Genomic DNA, 25163 nt, shown 5'->3' with positions numbered 1-25163 from the left:
AAGATTCCGTTTCTGGGAGAGCCAAAACTGTAATTAAGTCTCGGTTTGGTGACATGGGGTTTAGCATAAGCGACTCCATTTTGGCCTGTTGTCTTGTTTTTTAACAGTCAAAAAATCATATTTATAGATATCCTCTCCTCCATACCCCCAAACCAAAGTTCATCCTTTTGTCTTTTTCCTGTGGATGTGATTTGAGGAGCAATTCATTGAGGGCACTTCTGAGTCCATGTTGAATAAAAAAAGCAAGAATAAAGGCAAATGAGTATTTTTTCTGTGTTATAAGTCGAGGTAGAGAAATGGTGAGCAAGTTAGCTTACATTCGCTCAGCATCTAACTCTTATGGGAAGGACCGTTATCCTAGTGATTAGAGGAATCAGTTGCTTTCGTGGGCTCCTTTGAGGAAAGAGTGTGGTTTAAATGAGCTTTTCCACTGGCCTCCCTTTGGGCTCACCTCCATCTCTAGTCCATCTACCATTGTTAACCACATTTCTAAAATTAATTTGTTAGAGGAATTGTTTGGTTCACAGGATGAGTGGATTTTGATTGGGGGTGGTGGTGAGTGGACAGGGTAGGTCCTGCTGGTTATTCCACTGAGGCCCTGAACAGCATGAAGGGGGTAAAAAAGAACTGACTGAGCCAAACTTCTAAAAAATTTTGTTGGAAGCCTGCGCGAAGACTAATTTACTTCCCTTAGCCATAAGGTTGAGTCTTATATTTTTTGCAACTAGTTTTTATAAAATTCAACTATGACAAAGCTGATGACCAAAGAAGTCTCTTCCAATTTGGTAGGGTAGAGAAATCTGTTCTTTAACCAAAATTATCGAGAATTTTCTGCCAGCAAGGGCTCAGATTTCTTTTTTTTTTTTTTAACTTTTTATTAAGATTATGATAGTTTACAACCTTGTGAAATTTCAGTTGTACGTTATTGTTAGTCATGTTGTAGGTGCACCACTTCACCCTTTGTGCCCTCTCCCCACTCCCCCTTTCCCCTGGTAGCCACCAATCAGTTCTCTTTGTCTCTGTGTTTAACTTCCACCTATGAGTGGAGTCATACAGAGTTCATCTTTCTCTGTCTGGCTTATTTCACTTAACATAATACCCTTAAGGTCCATCCATGTTGTTGTGAATGGGACGATTTTGTCTTTTTAAGGGCTCAGATTTCTTACTGGGTTTCACCCCTGCAAGATTGATCTTTCCATGTTGGTGGGAATGTAAACTGGTGCCACCACTATGGAAAAAAGTACTGAGGTTCCTCAGAAAACTAAAAATAGAACTACTATGTGATCCAGCAATCCCACTCCTGGATATGCATCCAAAGAAAATGAAAAGATTAACTCAAAAAGATATATGCACCCCTATGCTCATTGCAGCATCATTCACAATAGCCAAGACATGGAAACAACCTAAGTGTCCACAGATGGATGAATGGATAAAGAAATTGTGGTATATATATACAATGGGATATGAAATCTTGCCATTTGTGACAACATGAATGGAACCTGAGGGCATTATGCTAAGTGAAATAAGTCAGACAGAGAAAGACAAATACTCTATGATCTCACTTATATGAGGACTCTGAAAACAAGAACAAAAAACAAATGAAAAACCAAACAACCAAACAAAAAAACTGAGTTCATAGATACAGAGAACAGATTAGTGGTTATCAGACGCAGAAGGGATGGAGGTTGGGTAAAATGGGAGAAAAGGGCTAAACTGTACAAATTCCTAGCTATAAAATAAATGAGTCATGGGGATGTAATGTACAGCATGGGTGCTATAGTTAATGATATTGTATTGTATATTTGAAAGTTGGTAAGAGAGTAGATCTTAAAAGTTTTTATCACACACACAAAAATTTCGTAACTATAGATGGTGATGTATGTTAACTGGACTTATTGTGGTGATCATTACACAATGTATATAAATATTGAATCATGATGCTGTTTGTACACCTGAAACTAATATAATGTCATATGTCAATTATCTATATATGTATATATAAAGATCGAGCTTTCCAGATGAATCCAGTTGATTAGGTTAATTGTTGCCCAGTCAGTCTTAAATAAATGAATACCAATTACAGGCTCAGGAAGCTTTTGAATCTCCCAGGGGAGCAGATGTGTTTGTGGAAGTCCAGTTCAGGATTCTATCAGATGGGAGAAATTACTCTTCTTCCCAAGTGATACCAGCACAGAGCGACCCTTCATAGGGTCATGGAGCTTTTCGGAGCACTCTGCCCAGGGTGAATGATATCTGAGAGCATGTAATTCTACTGTAGTTTCCCTCCAGGTCTCTTTCAACCACTTGGAGAACAAATTCCCTATCTGCAGGGCCAGCTTCGTGGGTGTACAACCTGCACAGGTACATAGGGCCCCAGTTTTAGAAGGGCTCTGTGCTTGGTTTAATGCTCTGCTGTCACTGTTTTGAAATTTTCAACAATTTATAAACAAGGGACCCCTCATTTTCATTTTGCTCTGGGTCCTGCAGATCACCTAGCTCGTTCTGCCTCTATGCTTCCAGGGTCACCCAAGTGTAAGAAGACTGAGGAAATAAAATCAAGAGCCTGTTTCATCACCTTGCTCCATGTTTGTGTATCCAGATGAGTACCAATGAAACTGGGGTCCATTCTCCTCTAATAGGAGGTTTTCAGAGGGCTCTTTTCTGCTTCTGGAACAATTTCCATGCTGATTTAGAGCCTGTAGTTAAAAGAGTGAATCAGGTCTTGGCTACATGTGGTGCTTCTGTCCTTTAAAAAGAAGCATTTTCTTGATTTACTTTGTTTTATGGTACCTGGCTAGCACAACCTCACATTTCATGGATGACTTCACACACACTCCAGAAGATCTTATTTTTTAAGCAAGAACCAAGAAATATTCTTATTGACTTGTGGGTCCAAATGCTGAAACAGTAGTAAAGATCATGAATATTCATTCTTGCATTTTCTTAGTCTTCATAGGTACCGCTCAGGTGAGGGGTGCAGACTGGAGCATTTATCTACTCCCCGCTGGGTGGGTTGGAGTGGGTGTTAGCTGCTTGGCTTGGTAGGTTGGCCAAGGTGAGAGAAGCAAATCATGGGTGGGCCTAATCCCTGTGGGAGCCATCTACTTTTACTATGCTTTTACACTGGACACCTAAGCTTGCTGGTTGTACAGGTTCATAGAAATAAGTCATCAGGAGTCAGACTTGGTGAGAGTGTGAATAAATGAGTGTAAGAGCTTTGCAGGTTGTTGGAGAAACACCTGCGGACAGTGACTCAGTACTGCCTCCCTAATTGCAAAGGACGTTGTCTTTTGGTAAGCTGAGAGCATGCACAGTGAGTTGACAATCAGACTTGCATGTCTGATGGCATTAATTGCAGGGTGTAAGGGGCCAGGTTTCTCTAAGTTTGGTGGAGGCGGAGGTCACTGACGGTGTCTACAGTACCCAGGGAGAAACGTGTGTGGGAGGGAGAAAAGGGATTTCTCTGGGGATGTTGAAAGGCTGATGCTGGTGAAATATACTCATCCGTCTTACATATTAAGCAGCATCTGTCAGGATTGTGACCGGCTGAGCAGCACGTCTTCAGTACTCAAGAACCGTGAAAGATTTGGGTGAAGGTAAAACCACGGTAACTTTTAATACTGCATTTTCCTACTTGTTGCTATGGGTGTGCATATGGACATGTGCGTGTGTGAGCACTTGTGTAAAACTGAAAGATGTTGGGTTTCAGCTTATTTTTTTTTAATTCTTTTGGAAAAATTTCATTATTAACTAAGAAACAAAGGCTCAATTTTATTTTCTTCTTTCTTATTGCTTCTGCCCGAATTCTAAGATGCTTGATCTGCTTAGAGCAAGGATGATGAGTGACTAGGAGGGGAGAATTGGTCTGAAACAGTCAAAGTCAAAATTAGTTCACCATTTCTAGAGTAACCTTTGGTGTGGAAGGAGCAAGACTCTTGGTTCACATAGATATAGCTTGAATCCTGACTCTGCTGTGTATTTGTGATACTGTGAAAATCGCTTAATCTCTCTGAACTTCAGTTTGTTTATTTGTAAAGTGAGAGTAATAGTACTTGCTTCCCAGGTTGGTAAGGATTTAATGAGATAATGTTAGCAAAGAGCCTTGTGCAGTATCTCTTACATGGTAGAAACTCAAGAGAAGTTGGTTGCCTTTAGTTTATCATCTCCTCCTCCAGCCCCCTTCCCTGGCTTTGGAGTCCTGCCTGCCATCCTTGACTTCTGTAATCCTAGCCTGCTTATTGTGGGTTGTGGCTGACTGAGACAAAGCTAAGTCTAGCTTAATTCTAATAATTTTGTGGACATGTTTTTTCATTTTATGTTCAGATCTAGCATTGCAATTAGATAAGCAGAGTAGATGTGGGAAGGCATGTGTCATAAATGCTGAATTCTACTTCACTTGGTTTGTAACATTTTCCCCTTCTGAGGTCTTCAGGAATTTAGCAGCTGAAGCATAATTCCTGCCATGGAGTCTTTCTACCCACCCATCCATCAATCTATCCATCCATCCATCCATCCATCCATCCATCTATCCATCCATCTATCCATCCATCTATCTCCATCTATCTGTTTATCCATCCATTTACGCATCCGTCCATCCATCCAATACTTATGTACTGAAGAACTTACTATATGCCAGCCACAGTTCTAAGAGCCAGAGATTAAGCAGTAAAGAAAAGTAGAAAAAAACCTTGCATTCACGAAGCTTTCATTCTAGTGAGGGAGATATAGTAAACAAAATAAGTCAGTAAATTGTGTAGTATATTAGAAGGGGGTATATTACGGGGAAAATGGGGTGTTGAAACAGTTTTCAGTTTTTGATAGAGTGATCAGGGAAGGTCTCACTGAGCAAATGCTTAGAGAAGATAAGGGGAAGAGCATTTCAAGCAGGAGGAGCAGCAAGAGCACAGTCTGAAGGTGGAGACGAGTCCAGTGTGTTCAAGGAGAAGCAGGGAGGCCAGTGAGCCTGGTGGGGAATTGAGAGGAGAGGAGGCTGGAGAAGTGATGGGGTGAAGTCATGTGGGCCATGTAGACCCTTGGGAGGACTTGGGCCTGACTTATATTTCAACAGGATGACTCCAGCTCCTGTCTTGAGAATAGACTGAAAGGCACAAAGGCAGAAGCAGAGAGTCCAGTTAGGAGAGCACTGTAATGACCCAAGCTTGTGCCGGAGTGGTCGCAGGGGAGGTGGTGAAAATTGGTCAGATCCTGGGCATATTTTGGAGGTAAAGCCAACAGGATTTTCTTTTCTAACAGATGGATGTGGGAAATGAGAGAAATAGAGGAGTCAAGAATGACTCTAAAATTTTTGGTGAAACTAGAAGGATGAAGCTGCCCTTAAGTGGGGAAAACTGTGGGTAGAGCAGATCTGTCTGGAGATGTCAGGAGATGTGTTTCGGACAGTTTTGAGTTGGAGGTGTGTGTTAGACATCCGAGTGGAGATGCTGAGTGGGCAGTTGGATATAGGAGTCTAGAGCTCAGGGGAGAAGCCTGGGCTTCAGATAAGAATCTGGGAATTCTGGGCATGTGGCATAGTATTTAATGCCATGAAACAGGATGAGATCCCCCAATACTGAGGGCAGATAGAAAAGAGTTTTAAAAACTGAGCTAGGGCATTCCAATTTTAAAAAGCTAGGAAATTAGGAGAAACCAGAAAAGAAAGAGGGGCCAGTGAAGAAGACAAATAGGCGAAGAATGTTTTCCAGGGAGGGGCCAGTGATCAGCTCCGTGAAATTCTGCTGGTGGCTCCAGTAAGGTGAAGACAGAATTGGCCATTGAATTTAGCAATGTAGAGGTCTTTGGCAACCTTGACAAGAAAGCTAGAATCATGTAGGACCACTAAAGAAGGGACAGTCTGTGGTGGAGAAAGGTGAAGTTAGAGATCATGAAATTGCTGCCAGTCTTTCCCGGTTCCTTATTCAGAAGATCCGTGCCCCTCGACTTCCTGTTTTTCTCATTCATCTTTATTTTATGTCGCCATCTCTAATAATCTTTGTAAGCAACCTTAAATTCTTCTGGAATGAGCTGGCAGGCAAGCAAGCAAGGTGGAATGCTCCCCCAGATAGGTTTGCTTCCAGCCTCTGTTGGGGTACAGAGCCCACTGTTACATCCCTTCGCGTCTGGTGATAGAGATGGGGCCACATGCCTGGTCCTGAGGGGGTGCTCCCAGGCGCAGCTTTGCGCATTGTCTTAGCATGGGAGACACAGGTCCTTCCAGGAGGATGCACTTGGGGCATGTCATAGGGGCCCGGTGGAAGCTCGTTCTCATCTCCTCTTGGCGAGGCCCCAGGAGTAACTGTGTTTTAGTACCTATCTTGTTACAGACACAGAGGAGGGCAACTAGACTCTTGAAATTGAGATAAACTAGAGGAATTTCAGAGGAGAGCAACAGAGTGAGCAACACGATGGTGAAAGGAGAGAAAAACCAAGACAAAAAAACATCTTCAGCTGTGGCTGTTGCCCTTAGGGCTAGGGTGCTTCCTGGGGACCTGACCTACATTTCGAAAGGGACCGTGAGATTTGGCAGGTTTTTCAGGGTGGCTTTTTCCTGGGCTAGGGCCGGAGGATGACTCAGCTGGCTTGGACATAGCTGGCTTCTGTTGGGACACTGAGAGAGCACCCCTTTAGTGCACTGGATGGTTTCCAGTCAGCAGGAGTGCCTGCAGTTGAGTCACTGAGGTCTCACCCTTTTTGACTCATGAAAACAAGAATTGTTTGGGAGCACAGAATATGACTTTTTGGTTTTCCTTTAGGGCTGTTTTAAGATGCTAGTAGATTCCAGATAGAGGATAAGTTAGTGAGGCGCCCTTTTGGCTGCCCCTGCTGGGTTCTGGAAAGTAACACCGTCTACTCTGTTGTTCACGTGGCCTTTTACGTACCCCCTATCCCCATACATGCACAGCATTCCCCACTGTCTACATCTCATAGCAGAGAGGTAGGTTTTGACAAACCTACGTTATTATCCCTCAAGGTTCATATGTCGCCTTATGGTTCACTCTTGGCATTGTATATTCTAAGGGTTTTGGCAAATGTATAAGGACATGTATCCACCATTATAGTATCATATAGGATGGTTTCACTGCCCTAAAAATCCTTGGTACTTTTCCGATTCATCCCTCCTTCCTTCCTAACCCCTGGCAACAACTGACCTTTTTTTTTTATTATTGAGTTCATAATAGTTTACATCAATGTGAGATTTCAGTTGTACATTATTTCTTGTCTGTCACCACATAAGTGCTCCCCTTCACCCCCTGTGCCCTCTCCCAACCCCCCTTCCCCTGGTAACCACTGAACTGTTTTCTTTGTCCATGTGTTTGTTTATATTTCATATATGAGTGAAATCATCTCATGTTTGTCTTTGTCAGACTGGCTTACTTCGCTTAGCATGATTCCCTCCAAGTCCTTCCATGTTGTTGCAAAAGGGATAAATTTGTCTTTTTTATGGCTGAGTAGTACTCCATTGTATATATATACTACATCTTCTTTATCCAATCATCATGGGCACTTGGATTGTTTCCATGTCTTGGCTATTGTGAATAGTGCTGCAATAGGGGTGCATATGTCACTTTGGATTGTTGATTTCAAGTTGTTTGGGTAGACACCCACTAGTGGGATAGTGGGATATCCCAGTAGTGGGATAATGGGTCATATGGTAGTTCTATTTTTAGTTTTTTGAGGAATATCCATACTGTTTTCCATAGTGGCAGCACCAGTGTGCATTTCCACCAGCAGTGTATGAGGGTTCCCTTCTCTCCATGCCCTCTCCAACATTTATTACTTTTAGTCTTAGTGACTATAGCCATTCTAATAGGCATAAGGTGGTATCTTAATGTAGTTTTGATTTGCATTTCCCTGATGATTAGTGATGTTGAACATCTTTTCATGTGTTTATTGGCCATCTGTATATCTTTTTTGGAAAAATTTTAATATCCTCTGCCCATTTTTTGATGGGGTTGTTTGTTTTTTGTTGTTCAGTTGTGTGAGTTCCTTATATATTATGGAGATTAACCTCTTGTCAGATATATGATTTGCAAATATTTTCTCCAACTTGGTGGGTTGTCTCTTTGTTTTGATTCTAGTTTCTTTTGCCTTGCAGAAGCTCTTTAGTCTGATGAACTCCTACTTGTTTATTTTTTCTTTTGTTTCCGTTGTCTGAGAAGACATGGTATTCAAAAAGATCCTTTTTAGTTCAATGTCAAAGAATGTACTACCAATATTATCTTCCAGAAATTTTATAGTTTCAGGAGTATTTTCAAGTCTTTGATCTATTTTGAGTTTATTTTTGTGTATGATGTGAGATAATGGTCTACCTTCATTCTTTTGCATGTGGCTGTCCAGTTTTCCCAACACCATTTATTGAAGAGACGATCTTTTCTCCATTGTATGTTCTTGGCACCTTTGTCAAAGATTAGCTGTCCGTAGATGTGTGGTTTTATTTCTGGGCTTTCAGTTCTGTTCCATTGATCTGTGTGCCTGTTTTTGTACCAGTACCATGCCATTTTGATCACTATGGCTTTGTAGTACATTTTTAATTGAGGGATTGTGATACCTCCAGCTTTGTTCTTTTTTCTGAGGATTGCCTTAGCAATTCGGGGTCTTTGGTTGTCCCATATGAATTTTAGGATCCTTTGCTCTATTTCCGTGAAGAATGTCGTTGGGATTCTGATAGGGAGTGCATTGAATCTGTAGATTGCTTTGGGTAGTATGGACATTTTAACTATGTTTATTCTTCCAATTCATTTACGTGGAATCTCTTTCTATCTAAGTCATTATCAATTTCTTTCAGTAATGTCTTATAGTTTTCATTGTATAAGTCCCTCACCTCCTTGGTTAAATTTATTCCTAGGTACTTTATTCTTTTAGTTGCGATTGCAAATGGAATTGTATTCTTGAGTTCTCTTTCTGTAAGTTTGCTATTGGAGTATAGAAAAGCAACTGATTTTTGTAAGTTGATTTTGTATCTGGAAACTTTACTGTGGTTGTTAATTATTTCTATTAGTTTTCTGATGGATTCTTTGGGGTTTTCTATGTATAAGATCATGTGATCTGCAAACAGCGAGAGTTTCACTTCTTCACTCCCTATTTGGATTCCTTTTATTCCTTTCTTTTGCCTAATTGCTCTGGCCAAAACCTCCAGTACTGTGTTGAATAAGAGTGGTGATAGTGGACATCCTTGTCTTGTTCCTGTTCTAAGGGGGATGGTGTCCAGTTTTTGCCATTGAGTATGATGTTGGCTGTGGGTTTGTCATATATGGTCTTTATTATGTTGAGGTAATTTCCTTCTATCCTCATTTTGTTAAGAGTTTTTATCATAACTTGCTGTTGGATCTTGTCAAATGTTTTCTCTGCATCTATTGAGATGATAATGTGGTTTTTATTCCTCAATTTATTGATGTGGTGTATCATGTTGATTGATTTGAGGATGTTGAACCATCTCTGTGTCCCTGGTATGAATCCCACTTGATCATGATGTATGATCCTTTTGATGTATTGCTGAATTTGGGTTGCCAAAATTTTGTTGAGGATTTTTGCATCTATGTTCATCAGTGATATTGGCCTATAGTTTTCCTTTTTTGTGTTGTCCTTGTCAGGCTTTAGTATCAGAGTGATGTTGGCCTTGTAGAATGTGTAAGGAAGTGTTCCATCCTCCCTAATTTTTTGGAATAGCTTGAGAAGGATAGGTTTTAAATCTTCTCTGAAAGTCTGGTAGAATTCCCAAGGAAAGCCATCTGGTCCTGGGGTTTTAATCTTTGGGATGCTTTTGATTACTGTTTCAATCTCTTTTCTTGTGATTTGTCTATTCAGATTGTCTGTTTCTTCTTGATTCAGCTTTGGGAGGTTGTAAGAGTCTAAGAATTTACCCATTTCCTCTAGATTATCCATTTTGTTGGCCTATATTTTTTTGTAGTGTTCTCTTATAATCCATTGTATTTCTGTGGTGTCTGTTGTTATTTCTCCTCTTTAAATTCTGATTTTGTTTATCTGAATTTTGTAAGTCTGTAAGTCTGTAAGTCTGGCTAGGGGTTTGTCAATTTTATTTATGTTCTCAAAGAACCAGCTCTTTGTTTCATTGATCCTTTCTAGTGCCTTTTTTTTGTTTCAATTGCATTTATTTCTACTCTGATTTTGATTATTTCTTTCCTGCTGACTTTGGGCTTTGTTTGTTCTCCTTTTTCTAATTCAGTTAGGTTTAATTTGAGATTGCTTACTTGGGATTTTTCTTGCTTGTTAAGGTGAGCCTGTATTGTGATGAATTTCCCTCTTAATATGGCTTTTGCTAAATCCAATATGAGTTGGTATGGTATATTATCATTTTTGTTTGTCTCCAGATATTTTTTGATTTCTCCTTTAATTTTTTCAATGATCCATTGCTTGTTCAATAGCATGTTGTTTAGTCTCCACATCTTTGTCCCTTTCTCAGCTTTTTTCTTGTAATTAATTTCTAGCTTTATAGCATTATGATTAGAAAAGAAGCTTGTTATTATTTCAATTTATTAAATTTATTGAGGCTTGCCCTGTTTCCCAACATATGGTCTATCATTGAGATTGTTCCATGTGTGCTTGAGAAGAATGTGTACTCTGCCATTTTTGGATGGAGTGTTCTATATATGTCTATTAAGTCCAACTGGTTTAGCTTTTCATTTCATTTCATTTAATTAATTTAGCTGTTTCCTTGTTGATTTTCTGTCTGAATGATTTACCCATTGATGTGAGTGCAGTGCTGAGATCCCCTACTATTATTGTGTTATTATTAATATCTTCTTTTAGGTTTGTTAATAGTTGCTTTATGAACTTTGGTGCTTTTGTGTTGGGTGAATAGATATTTATAAGTGTTATTTCTTCTTGATGGAGTGTCCCTTTGATCATTATATACTGCCTGTCTTGTCTCTCTTTCCCTGTCTTATCTTGAAGTCTACTTTGTCTGATATAAGTATTGCGACACCTGCTTTCTTTTGTTTACCATTAACTTGGAGTATTGTCTTCCACCCCTTCACTCTGAGCCTGTGTTTGTCATTGGAGCTGAGATGTGTTTCCTGGAGGCAGCAAATTGTTGGATCTTGTTCTTTAAGCCATCACACCACTCCTTGTCTTTATATTGGAGAACTCAATCCATTTATGTTTAGGGTGATTATTGATGTACAAGGGCTTAATGCTGTCATTTTATCACTTGTTGCCTGGTTTTCCTGCATTTCCTTTGTTTCTCGTCCTGTGTGTGTTGGTCTACCCATTTAATTATGTAGTTTTTTATGATGTGTTTCTTTGTTTTCTCCTTATTTATACTTTGTGTCTCTGTTCTGCTTTTTGGTTTAGTGGTTACCCTGAGGTTTGTATTCAGAATCTCGTGTATAAGATAGTCCATTTTTTGATGGCCTCTTATTTCCTTAGTCTAAACCAGTTCAGTCCCTCTCCTCCTCCTCTCCAAAGTTGTTTTTCTCATAGCTTATTCCATCTTGCGTTGTGAGTTTGTGGTTAAAGTGACAAGATTATCTTCGTTTTTGGTGTTTTCCTTCCCTTTAGCTTAATGCTATAGTTGAGTATTTGCTGTCCTATTCTGATTCTGTCTACCTATTTATCTCCATACTTTGTGACCCCTTTCTCCCCCCTTTTCTTTTTCTGGTATGAGGACCTTCGTGAGGATTTCTTGTAGGGGGTGGCCTCGTGGCTATGTAGTTCCTTAGCTTTTGTTTGTCTGGGAAAGTTTTAATTTCTCCCTCATATCCGAAGGATATTTTTGCTGGATAGAGTATTCTTGGCTGAAGCTTTTTGTCTTTTAAAGATTTGAGTATGTCATTCCATTGTCTCCTAGCCTGTAAGATTTCTGCCAAGAAATCTGCTGAAAGCTTGATTGTGCTTCCTTTATAGGTTATTTTCTTCTGCCTTGCTGCCCTTAGTATTCTTTCTTTGTCACTCATTTTTGCCAGTTTTACTACTCTATGTCTTGCAGTAGGTCTTTTTACATTGACAAATCTAGGAGATCTGGAAGCTTTTTCCCAACCAGATTTCCCTCTCTTTTCCCAGGTTTGGGAAGTTCTCTGCTGTTATTTCTTTGAACATGCTTTCTGCTGCATTCTCCTTCTCTTCTCCTTCTTGAAAACCTATAACTCTTATGTTGCATTTCCTCATTGAGTTGGCTATTTCTTGGAGACTTTCTTCATTTCTTTTTGGTCTTAGTTCTCTCTCTTCCTCTGTCTGGAGCATTTCAACATGTCTGTCATTGGTTATGCTGATATGCTGCTCTATGATGACCACTCGAGCATTCAGGGAATCCGTATTTTGTTTTATGTCTTCCATTGTGTCTTTCCTGTCTAATGTTTCTGAGTGATTCTTCTTTATAGTTTCAAGATCTTGTGAAGTAGCTCCTGAACTCATTGAATTGTTTCTCTACATTCTCTTTACCTCATAGAGTTTTTTGATGATAGCTGTTTTGAATTCATTGTCATTTAGATGACATATTTGTGTGTCCTCAGGACTGAGTTCTGGGTGCTTGTCATTTTCTCTCTGGTCTGGAGATTTGATGTAGTGTCAGATGTTGTTAGAGGAAGTGGGTTGGGTCTTCTCATTCTGATATTATTTGGTTGCAGTTACCACCTATTGCCACTGAGTAGGGGTTGAGAGCCATGTATTCTGAGCCCTCCACCTTCAGCCAGGTCCCAGGCAGTGGAGTGGGTGTGTGGCCGGTGGGAGCAGTGGCACTGTCTCCTGGGTGCTCTCCAGGCTTTCTTGCTTTCACTAACTGGTCTCCTGGGGTGTTGGTTTGACGAGGTCACCCCCCATGAAAGTTTTTGCCCCATCAGAGGGCTTCTCTCTAGGCTGCAAGGGCCCTAGGGAGTCCTTGTTCCTGCGAATGAGCATCCCCTCCCCCACTCCTTCCCTCATGGATCCTCCCGCAGTTGCGATCAAAGTCTTTAGGGGAGGTAGCGAAGATCTCCCTTACCCCATTCCAGCTCCTCTGAGGCAGGCTCCCCTCTCTACTCTCTGTCGTGTGGCTGCGTGTCTCTCTGACGTTTTTGTGTTGTGTTAGGATATCCTCTGTTGGAGTATGGATGTCCTTTTTCATTGTATGTTGGAGGGGAGTGAGCCCGGGGCAAGTACACTCAGCCATGATGCTGACATCACTCTCAACAACTGATCTTTTTACTGTCTCCATGGTTTTGCCTTTTCTAGAATGCCATGTAGTTGGAATCATGTAATATATAGCCTTTTCAGATTGGTTTCTTTTACTTAGTAATATGCATTTAGGTTTCTTCCATATCTTTTTGTGGCTTGATAGTTCATTCCTTTTTATCACAAAATAGTATTTCATTGTATGGAGGTACTACTATTTATTTATTCATAAATAAATATTGGATTTTCACTATTTTTTCACCTATTATTTAACTTTCAACTACTGAAGGACATTTGGTTGCTTCCAAGTTTTGGCAATTATGAACAAAGCTGCTATAAACATCTTTGTGCAGGATGTTTTTAATCTATTTTAATCTGTTTTTTAATCTTTTAAATTTTAAATCTGTTTAATCACTTTTTAATCTGTTTTTTTTAATTGGGATATAATTGATAGATAACATTGTATTAGTTTTAGGTGTACAACATGACAATTTGATTAGTTTTAGGTGTACAATGTAATGATTTGATATTTTATATATATATAGTGAAATTACCACAATACATTTAGTTAACATCCATCACCACACATAGTTACAAGGTTTTTGTTTTTGGTGATGAGAACTTTTAAGAACCACTCTCTTGGCAACTTTCAAATATACACTACGGTATTATTAACTACAGTCACCATGCTGTACATTACATCCCCTGAACTTATCTTACACTTGGAAGTTTGTACCTTTTGACCACCTTCACCCATTTCATACCCTCCCCACTGACCTACCTCTGGCATCCGCCAATTTGTTCTTTGTATCTATGAGTTGATTTTTTTAGATGCCACATATAAATGAGATCATACAATATTTCTCTTTCTCTGTCTGACTTATTTCACTTAGCAAAATGCCTTCAAGGTCCATCTATGTTGTCACAAATGGCAGGATTTCCTTCTTTTTAGAGGTGGAATAATATTCCACTGGATATATATACCACAATTTCTTTATCCATTCATTCATTGATGGACACTTAAGTTGTTTCCATGTCTTGGGTATTTTAGATAATGCTGCAATGACCATAGGGGTACGGATATCTTTTTGAGATAGCAATTTCATTTCTTTGAGATAAATACCCAGAAGTAGAATTGCTGGAACATACAGTAGTTCTATCTTTAATTTTTTGAGGAATCTCCATACTGTTTTCCATAGTGGCTGCACCAATTTATATTCCTACCAACAGGGCGCAAGTGTTCCCTTTTCTCCACATCTTCACCCAACACTTGTTATTTCTTGTCTTTTTGATAATAGACATTCTAACAGATGTGAGGTAATATCCCATTATGGCTTTTATTTGCATTTCCTAATGGTTCGTGATGCTGAGCACCTTTTCAAGTGCCTGTGGCCATTTGTTTGTCTTCTTTGGAAAAATGTCTGTTCAGTTTTTCTGGCCATTTTTAAATCGGATTGTTAATCGTTTTTTGTTTTTTTGTATGAGTTCTCTATTTTATTTTGGGTATTAACTCCTTATCTGATAAATGATTTGCGGATATTTTCTCCCATTCCATAGGTTTCCTTTTCATTCTGTTGATGATTTCCTTTTCTGTATGGAAGCTTCATTGGTTATATGTAGTCCCCCTTAATTTTGTATATTAGCCTTGTATCTCAAAATCTTGCTATAATTTCTTGTTCCAGTTTTTTGTCTCTTCTTTTGGATTTTCTATATAGATGATCATTTCATCAGTGAACAAAGACAGTTTTATTTCTTCCTTCCCACTGCGTGCCTTTTATTTCCCTTTCTTGTTTTATTGCATTAGGTAAGACCTCCAGTAAACTGTTGTAAAGGAGAGGGAATATCTTTTCTTTTTCCTGATCTTAGGAAGAAAGTTTCTAGTTGCTCACCATCAAGTATAATGTTAGCTGAGATTTTTGTAGATATTCTCTATAAAGCTGAGGAAGTTCTCTTCTATTCCTAGTTTGCCGGGAGTTTTATTTATTTATTTGATCTTGAATAGGTGTTGAATTTTGTCAAACGCTTTTTTCTGCATCTGTTGATATGATCATGTGATGTTTCTTCTTTAGCCTATTCCTGGGATGGATTACATTAATTAATATTTAAATGTTGAACTAGCTTTGCACACCTGGGATAAATCCCACTTCGTTGTGGTGTATAATTGTTTTTATACATTGTTTGATTTGATTTGCTAATGTTTTGCTGAAGAGTTTTGCATCTGTGTTTATGAGATATATTGGTCTGAATTTTGTTTTCCTGTAATGTCTTTTTCTGGTTTTGGTGTTAGGAGAATGCTGACTTTATAGAATAAGTTAGGAAGTACTCTCTTTGCTTCTATCTTCTGGAAGAGATTATAGAGAATTGATATAATTTCTCCTTAAATGTTTGGTAGAATTCACCAGAGAGTCTATTTGGACCTGAGGCTTTCTGTTTTGGTAGGTTATTAATTATTTATTCAACTTCTTAATAGATATAAGCCTATTCAGATTGTCTATATCTTCTTGTGTGAGTTTTGGCAGATTGTGTCCTTCAAGAAATTGGTCCATTTCATCTAAGTTATCCAATTTGTCGGTATAGAGTTGTTCATAGAGTTCCTTTGTTATCCTTTTAACTTTCATGAGATCTGTAGTGATGTTGCCACTTTCATTTTTGGTGTTAGTAGTCTGTGTCTTCTTTTTTTTCCCTTAGTTAGCTTGGCTAGAGGCTTATCAATTTTATTGTTCCTTTCAAAGAACCAACTTTTGACTCTGTTGATTTTCTCTATTGATTTCCTGTTTTCAATTTCATTTATGCACTAATTCTTATTATTTCTTTTCTTCTGCTTACTTTGGATTTAATTGGTTCTTCTCTTTCTAGTTTCTTATGGTAGAAGCTTAGATTATTCATTTTAGATCTTTCTTCTTTTTTTTTTTTTTAAGATTTTATTTTTTTCCTTTTTCTCCACAAAGCCCCCTGGTACATAGTTGTATATTCTTAGCTGTGGGTCCTTCTAATTGTGGCATGTAGGACGCCACCTCAGCATGGCTTGATGAGCAGTGCCATGTCCACAGCCAGGAATCGAACCGATGAAACACCGGGCCGCCTGCAGCGAAGCGCACGAACTTAACCATTCAGCCATGGGGCCAGCCCCTCTTTCTTCTTTTTTAATACATGCATTCAATGTTATAAACTTCCCACTAAGCACTAGTTTAGCTGCATTACACAAGTTTTGGTAAGTTGCATTTTCATTTAACTCAGAATATTTAAAAATTTCTTTTGAGTTTTTTTCCTTGTCCCATGTGTTATTTAGAAGTGTGTTGTTTAATCTCTATGTATTTTGGGATTTCCCAGCTATCTTTATGTTATTGATTTCTAGTTAAATTCCATTGTGATCTGAGAGGATATAATATGATTTCTATTCTTTTAAATTTTTTAGAGTGTGTTTTATGGCCCAGAATGTGACTTATCTTGGTGATTGTTTCATTTGAGCTTGAGAAGAATATGTATTCTGCTGTTGTTGGATGAAGTAGTTTATTGATGTCAATTATATCCAGTTGATTGATGGTGCTGTTAGTTCAAATAGGTCCTTACTGATTTCTGCCTGCTGGATCTGTCCATTTCTGGTAGAGGGTATTAAAGTCTCCAACTAGAGTAGTGGATTCATGTATTTCTCCTTGCAGTGGTATCAGTTTTTGCCTCATGTATTTTGACACTCTGTTGTTAAACATTTTTATGTCTTCTTGGAGAACTGACCATTTTATCATTATGCAATGCCCCTCCTTATTCCTGATAACTTTTCTTGCTCTGAAGTCTGCTCTGTCTGAAATTAGTATAGCTACTCCTGGTCTCTTTTGATTGCTGTTGGCATTATAATTTTCTCCATCCCTTTTAATCCAGATGTGTCTTTATAGTTAAAGTGGGATTCTTGTAGATTACATATAGTTGGGTCCTTTGTTTTTTGATCCACTCTGATAATCTTGTCTTTTAATTGGTGCATTTAGACCATTGACATTTAAAGTGATTATTGATATAGCTGGATTAATATCTACCATGTTTGTTACCGTTTTCTATTCATTGCCCTTGTTCTTTGTCCTTATTTTTGTCTTCTGCTCTTTTTTCTGCCTTTTGTAGTTTTACCTGCAATGCCTTTTTACATAATCACCGCTATTCCTCCCCCACCCACCCCCAAGATGCACACGCTCCACAGAAGCCTCCTTCTCTGTGCAGCTTGATGTGAGCTGTGGTGGGGCTGGGCCTCTGGTTCTAGTCTTCTCCTTGCATCCCATGGAGAAGCAAGCAGACACAGGCTGTCAACCTGACTTCACCCCTTTGGACAACAGCAGCCTGTGCCTTCATCATTTCCTAAGACAGTGGGAGAAGAGCATCCCATCACTAAGGAAAACCTCTCACTTTTCCTGTCTTTGTGTAGAAGGCCAAAGAATAAGGGGAAGTAAAAAACTTGAAGTCACCGTGGTGTCACTGCCAGGCTGCGACCTGGATACAACCTTTGCAGTGTCAGCGTGGGATTCACATCAAAGAGACTCTGTAATTCTTCCTTGGCCCATGGTAGATGGTGAGTGGGTGAACATTTGTTAGCTTTCAGGAAGGATGATATTGGCTTTCCAGTCATTTCCCAATGTTGAAGAACCCTTTAGAAGCTGGGAGCAAAGATTACGGAGTGGAGCTCTGCGAAGGCCTTGGTTTCCTTCTAATTTGGGATTTAGTAGAACTTAAATTCCTCTAGCATGTGCTTGGCTCCCTGCTGGCAGTGTTGGGCAGATGGAGTCCAGGTGATGTCTGCATCTCTGGCTGAGGTTGAGTGTAGTGGGCATTAGCTTTACTTTCCCGCTTGGGTAGGCGCCCCATCCTGGCAGGGCTTAATTGGATCTTGGATGTTGGCTTCTTCTCAGCTAAGGCTGTTGCAATGCCATGCTAACTTCAGCACATACACACCCACCCTTGGGGCTGACCACTCCACGTCACTTTGTGCCAGCTGGGTCTGCCCTTCTCCTGCCCACTCAGGCCACAGGAGAGTAATGCCATCCAGAGCCACTCTGACAGGTGGGACTGGTCTGCACCTGTTCAGAGTGATGGAGCCTCCTTGTCACATTCAGCTCCTCCCCTCCTCCCGCACCCTGACCCAAATACAGCTCCAGAACCGTTAGCCATGACTGTGAAGTATGTTTCTGACCAACTTTGTAATGTTGGGAGAGGCGTTTGTTTGTTGTTTCTGGCTGAGAAGGAGTTCAGTAGAAGCCGGGCTTTCTGACACCCCTATTCCCCTCTCAGGTAGCATTGAATTTCTCTAGTTAAGTAACTGCCTGGCTCTGTCTACCTTTGAGTTCAGACCTATGATGACAAGACAAAGGCAAACAGTGGCAGAAGAGTGGGTACCTGTTGGGCAAGGGGGTGATGGGCCAGCTCCCTGACAGCACCCTCCTCCCCTTCCAGCTAGTCTATGAGCTGTAGTGATGGCACGCATGAGAAATTCCAGAAGAGTTCTAAGCCCTCCCCAGGCCATACCCTGCCAGAGGGGAGGGGAGGTGCCAGGCAGTGATTGGAGGGCTGACTCTGCCCCTGACCTCTGCTCACCATCCGGAAACATGGGTTATTTGGCAATGAAGTGTCATTCGTCGGACATGATTGGTTTTCAGGAGTGTCCCTGGGCCTTACTCTTGTGGGTTATTGACATTTATTTACTTTTAATGGTGCAATACCCAAGTGCTCCATCTTCCTTGTGAATTCACAGGAACGCCCACACAAATAGGCTGGCCTTGGCCTGTACTTAAGTTTGAGAACTCGCAAACCTGCCAGGCTGTTGGGCCAGATCCAACTACTGTCATATCTACTACCCTCTGTCCACTTGGCCCTGTCAAAATGAAATCCTTTTTAGAAGTCTCTGGTGCTGCTCATTCATCTCCGGTAGTCTAACTCAACATGTCCCAACATTTTTCATGTGACAGTACACACAGAACATGACACTATGTAGATGTCAGGGCTCATTGCTAGGCAATAGGCCAGGGTTCTGGCTTCCACAGGCCTTGGCCCCCTTACACTCACATGGCTGCTCCTGGGACTGAGGGAACTTGTATTTTCCTCTGGCACAACTGTACCCACCAGGGAGCTGCATCAAAGGTAAGAAGCTTTGGTCCAAGATCCAGTACAGATCACAAGCTCAGGTGGAGCTGAGAGTCCCATTTATAAACATCCTTCAAGGATTCCCCAGAGGGTAGACATCCTAGCCCAGGGTGTGTGGGTTAGGGGATCTAAGTTCCTGTGGTCTTGCCCTTGGCTCGGTGCAGTCTGCCACCACCTGCCCTTTGGGGGGTCGATGGATACAGCTCTGCATGTCCCCTGTTCCCTCTAGGTCAGTGTGCTGGGCTCTTTGGCTCTGTGGCCACGTTCTGATGCTTAGCATTCTTCCTACTCACCACCTTCCTAAAGTATTTCACAACTTCCACGTATTCCCGACCTCCTGGAGGCTAATGTGGGACAAGTCCCAATTTGTTACATCTTCAGCATAGCTTAAAACATTGCTTCTTATGAAATAGCTGGAAGTGTCCAGGGTGCTCTCTGAAGCTACCTTCTTGGGCTGCCGTGATCCACACTTTGAGAACTGGTCTGAAAGGCATGCAGATATTGTGAGTTCTCTGGTCCTCTTAACTCTTTGGACTGTGTGGTACCAGGTATTGCTTCTTAAACAGGGTTATGAGCATGCTCATCAGTCCATTTGTTCATTTATCTGCTTGTCTAACAACCATTCAATAAATGCTGGATGTGATGGGAATATAAAGATAAAAGTCAGTTCTTGCAGTAAGGGAAGCCCTTGCCCAATGTGTAACCATCGTATGCATGGGAAATTCTAAGAGGGTGCCTTGGGGCACAGAAAGGGAGATCCTCGCACTTGGAAAGTGGGTCAGAGAGAGTCCTTGGCTGAGATGACATGACAGCTAAATCGATGATTTTCCGATCTCGTTGCTCCTTCCTTTTTCTCAAACTAAGTCATGCAGGATGTGTGTTAATTGGGTGAAGGAGGGAAGGGTTCCAAGCAGTGAGAAACCTGCATGGAGATAAGGAGGCATGTTAAAGAGCTTGGCATATTTGGGGACCTTCAAATGCCACCATTTTATTTGGTTCTCTCAGAGTCCTAGTGGACAGCAGCAAGTGAGGTAAAGATCCTCTAAAACATGTCTGGAACGGGAAGGGGAGGTGCTCATCTTGGCCTGCAATGGTCAGATCATACTTTTGGAAAGAGAGTGTCGGTGAGATTCAAAATGATATTTTATAGAGGCCTGGGTGTTTCATGTGGAGGAGAGAGAGATTCAGATAGCCATCTGGCTTGACTAGATTTGCTGTGTATGGCTTCTGTGTGTGGAGGTGGCACAACTGGGTGAGGGAGATTGTCTTCAGAATCTTGTTTCTTTCACTGAAAACTGTGATCTTGGGCAACTTACATGACAGCTTCAAACCAGTGTCTTCATTGATAAAGATGGTTTTCATAATGCTTACCTCAGCAGGGTTGATGTGAGAATTAAATCACATAATTCATTGATATCTGAAAGAATCTAACATAGTAAATACCTGACGAATGTTAGTTTCTCTTTCCTTTCCATCTGTCTTTTCTTCTCTCTCTCTTTTCCTTCTTTCTTCTCTTTTCACCCTCTCTTTTCATGAATTGACTTTCTATTAAGTCATACATGTCAAGCACCCTGCGAGGATCTGTATTGTCCATTACAGTAGCCACTAGCCGCATGTGGCTATGGAATGCTTGACATGTGGCTAGTTCTAGTTGAGATGTGCTATAATGTGAAATAGAGAAGCTGAAGACTTAGCACACGCGAAAAAAAAAGGAGTGTAAACTATCTCATTAATTACTTTTTCTATGGATCACACATTTAAATGATAACATTTTGGATATATTTGGTTAAATTAAATATGTCACTAAAATTAATTTCACCCTTTTCTTCTTACTTTTAAAAATGTGGCTACTGGAAACTTGAAATTACCTATCGTGGCTTGCATTTTATTTCTGTGGGACAGCACTCTGCTGGCCGTCGGGGACTCAATGGTGAAAAGAAAAACTGACTTTGCAGAGCTTGTAGTCTAGTGGGGGGAAGGTGGAAAAGCAATAACAACTACAAAAACAACAGAAGGAAATAAAAAGCAAATTAAAAAACAAGTAGTATAAAATTCCCCATTGTAATAAATACTGTGAAGAAAAGTTTCTGTGGGGTGGGAAACCAGAGGCCCCAGTTTAGAGCGACTGCTCACAGAGGCCTCTCTGTGCTGGGTCTCAGAGGGCCTTCCTACATGGAGTTTCCAGGCAAAAATGCGAACAGAGAGTTCCAGGCAGAGGAAACAGACTCGCAGTCAATATTTATTGAGTCTAACAAACCCCCAGCCCACGGCTGGCAGTGGGGAAAAGCTGTGGGGCTGCAGACACAGAAGGCTCCCTGACTCCTCAGAGCTTGTGGTCTGGTGAGGGACAGAAGAGGCAGGCACCTCCTGCGTGTACAGAGATGGGGTTCTGGGAGCGTCTGTCACCTAGACCGTCAGGGACCACAGCCTTGGCTCTGCAGGTCCCCAGAGCCAGTCACGTCTCCCTTCATGATGGGTAACACTCCTGTTTGTCCCTGTTTACCTGTTCCCACCACCCTGTTCTGATTCAGACTCAACATCTCAGAAACGAGTGTCTGCACTAGCTTCTTAACCAGTTTCCTTGCCTCCAGCCTCTTGCTCCCTTTCATATCTTCTGTGCACCACTGCCAAATTAAACCTTCTGAGATACTATTTAGACCATGCAGCTTCTTGCCTCAAAGCTTTTACGAGCTTCCTCTCGCTGGCAGAGGAGCAGTTTGCCGGGAGCCGCTGTGCCTCTCTCTGTTCTCCCTTACCTTTGCCCTCCACTGACAGTGACCCAGTTTCCAGGACAGCACACCCGCAGCAGGGATGGCAACCTTTTCAGCCAGCGTTGAGTAGCCTTTGAAGCCTCCCCTCCAACCATCTCCGCGTATTTCCACTCCAGCTCTTGCATTGTCTTCTGGGCCAGGCATGCTGGGCACCTCATTGTCCTTCAAACACTGAGTGGCACAGTCTCTCAGGGAAGGGCAAGAGCCTATCAGTAAGAGTCAGCGGGACCAGGTTCAGATCCCAGCTCTGCCATTAACCAGCTGTGAGAACCCTTTCAATAAGTTATTTGTCTTTTCTAAGCCTTAGTTTCCTCCTCCGTGAATACCAGGAGGCTAATGGTAGTTTGTGCCCCTTGGGGATGGGTGGATAAGATGAGACACTGAAAGCGGAGCATTCCGCAGATGCCCAGTCCACAGTAAGTCCCTAATGCACCTGCCTCGTTTAAATGAATGCAATCAGAAGTCACAACTTAATCAAGTTGAGGTCTCTTACTCAGAGAAACATGCCAGCCCTTGGCTAAAGGGTTTCATTCTTGGGGAGACAGAAATATTCTTGGGTTTTTTCCTCTTATTGTCATACAGCACTGCAGTGTCAATTTCTTCACTCGCTTTGTGGTGTTGCTTAAGAAATCTCCACTCTGCGCTGTTGCAATGTTCTTTACTCCAAGGTAATCCTTTCATGGGTTGCCAGATAAAACGTGGGAGCCCGTCAAATAGCACATGCAATATATGGGGCATACTTGTGCTTAAAAATTGTTTGATGTTTATCTGAAATCCAGATTCTGGATTTCACTGGGCATCTTGTTGTTGTTGTTGTTGCTAAATGTGTCAAGACTACTTCCAGGTGTTCAAGTGACGCCAAGGGATGAAGGGCAGGAGCTGAGAACATGGATGGCATGCTTGTGGCACTGTCAGCCCTGGGTATTGATGTTACCACACAAAGGGCACGATCTGCTCACCATGAGACAAAAGCCAGTCATCAAGAGGCAAGATGGTGGCTGAGAAAGGATATTTTATTACAGCTTGCTAGCAAGAGGGAAGATGGCTGACTAATGTCCAAAAGAACCATCTTAAGCGGGGCACAGAATCTTGAAGCAGTTATATAGGCCAGTGGGTTATAGGGGAGGGGTTAGGAATGTTGACCCTCTGGTGTTACAGACTGGGAGTGCCAACACCAGATCTTTCAGTTTTCGTTGATGATGGCTATCAGCATAAACTCTCTGTTTGGGGGTCATCACATTCCTAAGGAACTCAAAAGAACAAAGTTATCATTTTATCACAGCTGGGAGGTATATGCACAAGAAGGGCGTCATACAATCTGCAGAGCTGGTGGATCTCCTGGAGGGTGCAAATCCAGCTGGGTTAGTTAGTCAGAGGTCATTCAAAGTTACAACATGGTCTCTTCTCTATGATATGGCTTCCCTTATGTCAACCTTGTGTTGAGCTGGTTTCACTGACACGTTTTCTGGGGGCCTTTCAGATCTCTGTTAAAGGCTGTGGGGCTCATGTGTGGTTTCCTCAGGGAGCCTTGCTGTTCTTCATGGACACATGTCTGGGACCCAGAAGCCCAGGCAGCAGTCACTCACCCCTCTGAGTTCCGTGTGTTCATTCTCATTTATGTGAGATTTTGTTGCGAACTGCTTGCCTGACCTTCTATGAGGGGAGGGCAGAAGCAAAGGTGGAGATTTTCTTTGGCTGAAGCCATGAATTTAAGGGCCAAATCAGGAGACAGGAGAGGAGGTAGGAGGTGTAGGGGAGGAAGACATTTCCTCTACCCACTCTGGGTCCTTCTGGCTGGGCTATGAATTAAATTGACACAAGACAGAATAACAGGAGAAGAATCAAACAATGCTTTATAATATGTATACATGGGAGAGACTCAGGAAAACTGAGCAACTAGCCAGAATGGCTGAGGTCACCACCTTAAATACCATCTTCAGCTAAAGACAAAGGAGGATGTTGGGGGTGGTGGGGTCAGTTATGGGAGATGACCAGAAAAGCACAGTAACAAGAGTAAGGTTATTATGCAGATTTGAGTCCTTGCCTTCTGTATTGATGCGTTTCTAGAGGTAAGGTCATCCCGCCTTCTTCCTGGTACAGAGAGGGAGACACCTTTACAGATGGAGATTTCCCTTACAAATTTAAGTGTCCCTTACAAAGGTAACTTCTACTTTTCAGAGTTTCTCTCATGTCTGCAAATTTTAAAAGTAACCAGCCCAACATAATCCTCATGCCAAAGAGACATATTTTGGGGTGGCCAATTCCAGTCCCCCGCAGAGGGAAGGACCCCTCCCTTCTCTGTACAGGAGTCAGAGGATTTCCTGGAGTACAGTGAGGTATAAATCTCTCCACTTTTTCTTTTCTGAACTTGAATTTAAAGGAGGCTGGTGATTAGATGCCTCACTCTGTCTCATTTTTTCTCACACAGTTTCTCTCACCCTCTCTAAGTCAGATCCAAAAGAAAAGCTGGCATTGGGCCATTTTAAAAAAATTTATAAAATTTTCTTTTCTTAGAAAAATCCTATGATTTTTCTTCCCTATGATTGTAAAATCAATGAATTTATTCCAAAAACATGCAGAATACTATGACAAAGCCAAAGAAACAGCCCATTTGAATGAGTCTTCACATTGAAATTCTGTCTCCTCAGGGCAGATCTGTATAAAAGAATGGTTTTCACGACAGTTCCTAAGGGTTGGAGAGAGTTTGCTTGCTAAGAGGTTGGAAAGAAAGCACTGCAAAGCCCACTACTTGTTGGGTGGGCTTTTGTGTTCTGCCCAGGAGTGGGATTTTGAAGGTTCATTTTACAAAGGTCTGTGATGGTGAATGCCATGTCTGCTCCCCTCACTCCAAAGTGAGACCTCAAATGTTTGCTTGGTGGGGGGTGAATATTTGGAATCAGAGGATACGAAGAAATTTAAAAATGGAGCTGGGGCTGGCTCCATGGCGGAGTGATTAAGTTCATGCGCTCCGCTTCAGCTGCCCAGGGTTTCGCCGGTTCGGATCCTGGGCATGGACATGGCACCGCTAGTCAGGCCATGCTGTGGCGGCATCCCACATAGCACAACCAGAGGCACTCACAGCTAGGATTTATAACTATGTACTGGGGGCACTTTGGGGAGAAGAAGGAAAAAACAAAAAGACTGGCAACAGATGTTAGCTCAGGGCCAATCTTT

General features: G+C 41.4%; 1 protein-coding gene across 15 annotated transcripts in view; it reads left to right on the top strand.

Moving 5' to 3' along the window:
* TMEM45A (transmembrane protein 45A) overlaps nt 1-25163 on the top strand; it is a 77475-nt gene that overhangs the window by 16812 nt on the left and 35500 nt on the right. For 2 of the 15 annotated variants that reach the window (XR_011428888.1, XM_070242912.1), the window contains exon 1: nt 3466-3596. The exons of 6 other annotated variants lie outside the window; for them this stretch is intronic. The gene's annotated coding sequence lies outside the window, so the exon portion shown is untranslated. Of the gene's footprint in view, nt 1-3310; nt 3608-19110; nt 19216-25163 lie in introns of those variants that run through there. 7 more of the 15 variants (XM_070242902.1, XM_070242903.1, XR_011428889.1 and 4 more) reach the window with 7 other exon arrangements.

Source organism: Equus caballus, chromosome 19 (assembly GCF_041296265.1).
Source record: "Equus caballus isolate H_3958 breed thoroughbred chromosome 19, TB-T2T, whole genome shotgun sequence".
In the NCBI taxonomy this organism is placed as follows: domain Eukaryota; kingdom Metazoa; phylum Chordata; class Mammalia; order Perissodactyla; family Equidae; genus Equus; species Equus caballus.
The sequence above is the reverse complement of the archived record's forward strand: the minus strand, read 5'-3'. Positions and strand labels throughout refer to the sequence as shown.